Genomic DNA, 5,981 nt, shown 5'->3' with positions numbered 1-5,981 from the left:
TGTGTGGATTAGAAGCCAACAGGAAAGAATCACCCATTCAACTTAACTGACTCGTTAATATGGAAACATTACAAAATCTAGGATGATTGCAAAAGTAAGTGCTTAACATTGGTGTTAGAATAGGTTAAAATGTAATCATAGCTATAGAGACATCTGCTTTTGAAGTGTTACGTCCAAAATATTGAATATTTGGCGCAAAATACTGAAATGTTACATTTATTTAAGCTCACCATCCAATTCTAGTGTTGTAGATATATATTGTTGCTTTCTGTAATTCTTTTAACTGTCCAGTGTCCATTTATAACAGCACAAATGAAATTATCAACTAATAGTAAATTCATGCATAAAATGTGATGTACCTTCATGAAGAAACAAAATCACTCCTGACGCAACTCCTAGTGCACTTTCCTCAACCTTTATCTTTGCCTGCACCACGGCGGATATCAAGCTAGCAAGATTTACTTGAAATCTAAATATTTTGACTAAGTATTATATTAGCTATAATAATATAGAAGTAACTTCCAAATTGAAAAGTTGGGCTAAACCTAATTGTAACTGAAGTGTGATTGACATATGTTCCACATCGACTAATTTTAGTATTAGGAGATAAATGAGAATAATCAGAACAATATAATAAGCGAGATTTTCAACTTACAAAATGCATTTTTTTCAGAATTCTTATTGCTTTGTTGTTTCAGGATGATGACAAATATGAGTTTGTTGACCCCACCAGGATTTAAGAATTAGTTAAGACCTACTCACAGTTTGTTTCATTCACCATATATACATGGCAGGAGAAAACAAGAACAGTTGACGTAGGATTGTGATATGGTTTACTGTAATTCTGCTTCCTTCTGCTACAATTATGTATTTGCAGCTACACCTATATTCCTTGTCTTAACAGGTTGAAGAGGAGGAAGAATCAAAAGGTGAAGAGGCTACTGAGGTTAGTTCCGTGTGAGTGCAATTTTATTTGAGTTCGAGTTTGGTCTCTGTTACTGTTGTATCACCCTGCATGTAAAGTTCATATAGATAATTTCTGGTGAGTGAAGAGCATTAGCTCATGAAGGAAGGAATTAAACTGCATAATTTTGTTTCAACTGAGGATATGAAATGCCTCCTGATGTTTTGGCATTATGGTGAATATTGACCACATGGAAATAGATAGTGGACCAAGACTTCATACTGGCAGTGCATATAATTACTTGATAACATGAAAATAATTCTATCTACAACATTATTTAGATCTTGGCTTTCACTTTGCACCAGTGCATAGCACGAATTTGATCCCAATTCTTCAGAGATATTTCATCTGCATCTACAGCAAACCATGCCTCAAGCCGACAGACACACCATTGCAAGCACATAAATATCATTTATACACAAACATTTTATAAATATCAACATTAGGTTCTCGGAAGACCCAACATAAGAAAAGCACGAAGAGAAATGTGATAAATAGAAGGGGTGTTACCTTCAGCCCTGCACACCCTACTATCCCAGTGACAACTGTAATTGCATCCAGGTGTCGAGCGACCTATTATGCAAGGGTTCAATACCAGAGAAATTTTCGGAGCAAACCTTTAGTTATTCACAGACATAGGATCATAAGAATCACCTTACTTCTATGACACCTTGCTCCCCCAAGAATAATTTTTGGCTTCTGTTCGCAATCAGCTAAAGCTTCTTTTAGTTCATCAACTAATGTTTCGTTTCTTAGTTCTTACAGCAACCAACTTAGGCATCAATGTTTTGACATGTAGTAAGTTATATCTAGAATGCTCAAATGAGTGCATAGTTTCTGTATTACAAGATTAATGCTCGAATAAGTGCACAATTCCATTTCAAGCTTTGAACAAGAGGGCAAAAATGACAGCTTGTTATTCACATCATTGCTCTCCATTGGACCATTAATGCAACCACAGTTACTGATGTGCATTCAAATGTCCAAACTGCACATCACAGAGAAAACTGGGAATAGAAAGAAAAAACTCATCACTTGCAGAATTAATGATTTGGGAAATGCATTATTATTGTATACTTGCATTTAAACCTCAATATATGATTACCCTCTTGTGCGCCCATTCGTTCAAGGTTAAAGGCATAGCTTCAGATTCACCATCTCATCACAAGATGTAATTACATAGTTTAAAGGACCATTGCACATTTTACAAACTATAAATTTATAAATTTAAAGGATAAGAGGAATGGTGAAAAAACCTAGAATAATAGCAACAAGAAGCAGACATTACTTGTATGAGTCTAGCAAGATCAGGAGCATCTTTCGGCCCGGCTAGCCTAGTATTTGTATTCTGTGAGACCAAGAGCTCGCAATGGCAACTTTCAATATCAGTTTCGACAAAGATCTCTAATATAAATAGAAAAAAACCTCCAAAAAAGAGTTCATGTTGAACATACCAGGGAATTTTTAATCTGAGCTGGCGCCTTTGCTCCTACTCAATTTGATTTTGATTCTGACTTGCTGCAACGAGGTGTCCAGCGACACCATGGATAACAGCCAATGCAGTGACGACAACTATATTGTGTGTGTGCTCATTGCACTTCCCGAACATCACGTTGACGCAATGCCTGTCGTGAGGTGCAGGAAAAGATCAATAGCATTTGTGATGTTCTGCTCCCGGGTGTTAACATACCCCTCATCCTTGACCTTTGAATCGAAATGATTAACACGCCAGGAAATGCCACAAACAACAAACCAAACTATTACATGCCAGCTCACAAACTGCCGCTGCATCCTAACACAACGTCATTCCCGCATTGACGCATCGAACACGAACATCCAGATCTCTGGAGATTTAGGACCGAACCTGCCCAGTAATGTTGGGACGAGGCGCTCGGCCACGAGCGAGAGCAACCTCTGCTGCGACACCTCCTCCGCGTCAGGGTTCAGGCTGATCACATTCTTCAGCAGCAACATGTTCCTGCACACACACGCAGACCGGTGTAATGAACAATTGTCTACTATGCATTCAAACGCGGCTTATATTAAGATGTGAAACATACACGTATCATGCCTAATTGCTATTGCTAATTTTAGCCAACATAGCCCCGTCCAGATTGCGAGTGGCAAGGCTACAATTAGACAAGGTAGGACGATGTGCTGACATAAACATTAAACGACTTTAATGCTTGACTTCGGTTGAGCCGTGATACTTGTTGGGGACTTGTTCTCAAATGCTTCAAGAACAAGGCAACATAGAAAATGTTAATCGGTTAAGTCCTTCGTCCTACGAAGCATTATTTCCCTTGGGATATAATGATTTTCGGACGAAGGTCACAAAGGGCGAACCTTTATAAATGCATTACATATTGACGGAGAATGAATTACAAGAAACATAAAAAATTATGTAGATCATCATATATCATTATTATATATAAATAAAAATAACATTGAATTACAGATGTACCTCCAATTTGAAGGAAATGAAAGTACAAGCGTGACGCAAAAGTGAACACCAAGTTAGCGTGAACAGTACGGGGGTACTGTTCACCTATTTATAGGCACGGGGTACAACCCATACAAAATTACATACATGCCCTTTACATTTGGTGGTAATTCTATAGTAATCTATCGAGGTCTAAATGGCCTTTTCATCTTCAAGTCGGTTCCCTTTTCTGCGAACATGCCGAAGCTTCCCTGCTTCACAGCTTCGGCGCTGTATCAACCTTCGTATCTTTTGAGCTTCTCCCTCTCTGATACGAGTCCGAAGATACCTGTTCACACATTATACTCTTCGATAGATTACTATAGAATTACCACCAAATGTAAAGGGCATGTATGTAATTTTGTATGGGTTGTACCCCGTGCCTATAAATAGGTGAACAGTACCCCCGTACTGTTCACGCTGACTTGGTGTTCACTTTTGCGTCACGCTTGTACTTTCATTTCCTTCAAATTGGAGGTACATCTGTAATTCAATGTTATTTTTATTTATATATAATAATGATATATGATGATCTACATAATTTTTTATGTTTCTTGTAATTCATTCTCCGTCAATATGTAATGCATTTATAAAGGTTCGCCCTTTGTGACCTTCGTCCGAAAATCATTATATCCCATCTCCCTCTTTGATACGAGTCCGAAGATACCTGTTCACACATTACTAGGTCTATGCCCGTGCGTTGCCACGGGAAACACATAAAATAGTTATATGTGTGGTACCGCAAATCAAACAAAGTGAAAACATGAAATATTTATACACACGATATTGTAAATCAAACAACATATCATAGCATGAGACTTCTCGACCTAAATTGGGTATATATAAAACTTGCATGATGTTAACAACACGGTGTTTCAATCCACTTAAGATTTTGAATGATAAGGGTCGATACAACATACACCAACACTACAAAAAATAAAAAGAATCATAACAACTTCCATCAAAAGATAACAAAAAATAAAAAGAATCATAACAACTTCCATCAAAAGATAGACACAAGTAGGCTCGCCGGTGGATACCCAATGCTCATATCATAACCACTACATCTAAGTAGAGTATGGAACCAAAACTCATTTATCAAAGTAACTACATTAGGGCTTTGACAAGATGTTTAGCTCAATAAGCCTGACCTGGGACTCCATGGTATTCTCGAGATTATAGTTGCCTGCAGTGTTGATTGCAAAACAAACAACTTATTGTATACATTAATAGGAGTAGAGATGTTTATGAACTGCCAGATACATGTATTGTAAAATCAATTAAACTTACCACGGTATAGATCTCGTCCATCTCCTTGTGCACCTTTTGATCATCAAGTCCAATCTCAAAGCTAGCTTCCCTCAGTCCATCCTCTACAACTTTTAACACCTCACTGGTGAACACCTCATATACTTATCATAGGCCTAAGAGCTAAAAACAACCTGAACTTGTTTCTTCTCTGTTGCCGTCTTCACTATCCCCTCCTCCCACTCTGAAGAAGATTACACCTCTTCAAAGGTATTTCCTTTTTCTTTGTCAAAGCTTCTCTATGCTCGGTTGATGGGGCCGGCCATCATGTAGCCATATTAGTAGTCCCCTGCGCACAACAGCCCGTCAACACACAGATTATGACCATCATGATTCAGGATCTATGCTGGCATATGCATGCATCATGGTCATGGGAGTAGCAGCTAGCTTATTATTAATGGTTACAGCACTATCAGAAAGACAGGCACACGGAGGGCTGTTGTTGACACTTACTCCTAGATTAGAGGAATGGAGGGGGGCCCTCCCCTTTTTTTGCTTTGTGCACCTCACACATCATAGCCCAATGGCTTCATGCCCAGGAGAAAACCTGGAGAAATTTCGAACAGATGTAACAACAAAAAAACAATAATCTTTGATTTCTTTTGCTCACCCCACATGAATTGCTTGCAATAAGAGAAATAGCACGCAGAAAAGATTTAAGCTAGCTGCTGAGAACGTTTACCTGGGCACCTGAAAGAAGCAGGAGGGCGTAGGGGTCCCTGGAATCCAGCAATCCAGTGGGCGACGCGCAACCGGCGAACTCGGCTCCGCCATGGTGCGCGTGCTGCAGCTTCCTGCAACCAGACAAAACGATAAAACCGAAAAAGAAGCTTTTTTTAGGTGGCAACTGAAGCTATCGAAACAAACAAGCAATGCAACCCAACGTGCAGTACAGTGCAATTGCAATGTGACTGAAGAGAAGCGCGGATGTGGATGAGAATGTGATGCATGCAGGTAGGCAATGGGCCGGCAATGCAACAGAGAAGAAGGGAGAACGGACCTGAACCTGCCGGGGACCTTGCCCTTCTCCTTGTAGGGCTTGACGAGCACGCGCACGTCGCGCACGAAGTGCGGGTTGCCTTGCTCAGGATGGCCTTCACCGTCTCGACATACATGAAGGTGACGAAGCCGAACATGCGCTTCTGCTGGTACGGGATGCGCACGTCCTGCACCGGCCCGAATATGCTGTTCGGTACATCGATGGTGGGGCAACATTATTGGATGGCT

The 5,981-nt window shown here is 39.9% G+C and overlaps 1 long non-coding RNA gene across 1 annotated transcript; it reads right to left on the bottom strand.

Annotated features, from left to right (window-relative positions):
• Positions 1 to 5,254: 5,254 nt before the first annotated feature.
• On the bottom strand, positions 5,255 to 5,544 carry LOC103626323 (uncharacterized). Its single transcript, XR_002261930.1, has 2 exons — positions 5,437 to 5,544; positions 5,255 to 5,301 (listed from the first exon to the last, which is right to left on the bottom strand). It is a non-coding gene; the product is annotated as an uncharacterized lncRNA (long non-coding RNA).
• Between the last annotated feature and the right edge of the window lie 437 nt (positions 5,545 to 5,981).

The sequence above is a fragment of the Zea mays genome, chromosome 5 (genome assembly GCF_902167145.1).
Source record: "Zea mays cultivar B73 chromosome 5, Zm-B73-REFERENCE-NAM-5.0, whole genome shotgun sequence".
In the NCBI taxonomy this organism is placed as follows: Eukaryota; Viridiplantae; Streptophyta; class Magnoliopsida; order Poales; family Poaceae; genus Zea; species Zea mays.
This window is presented reverse-complemented; position numbering and strand designations above follow the sequence as displayed.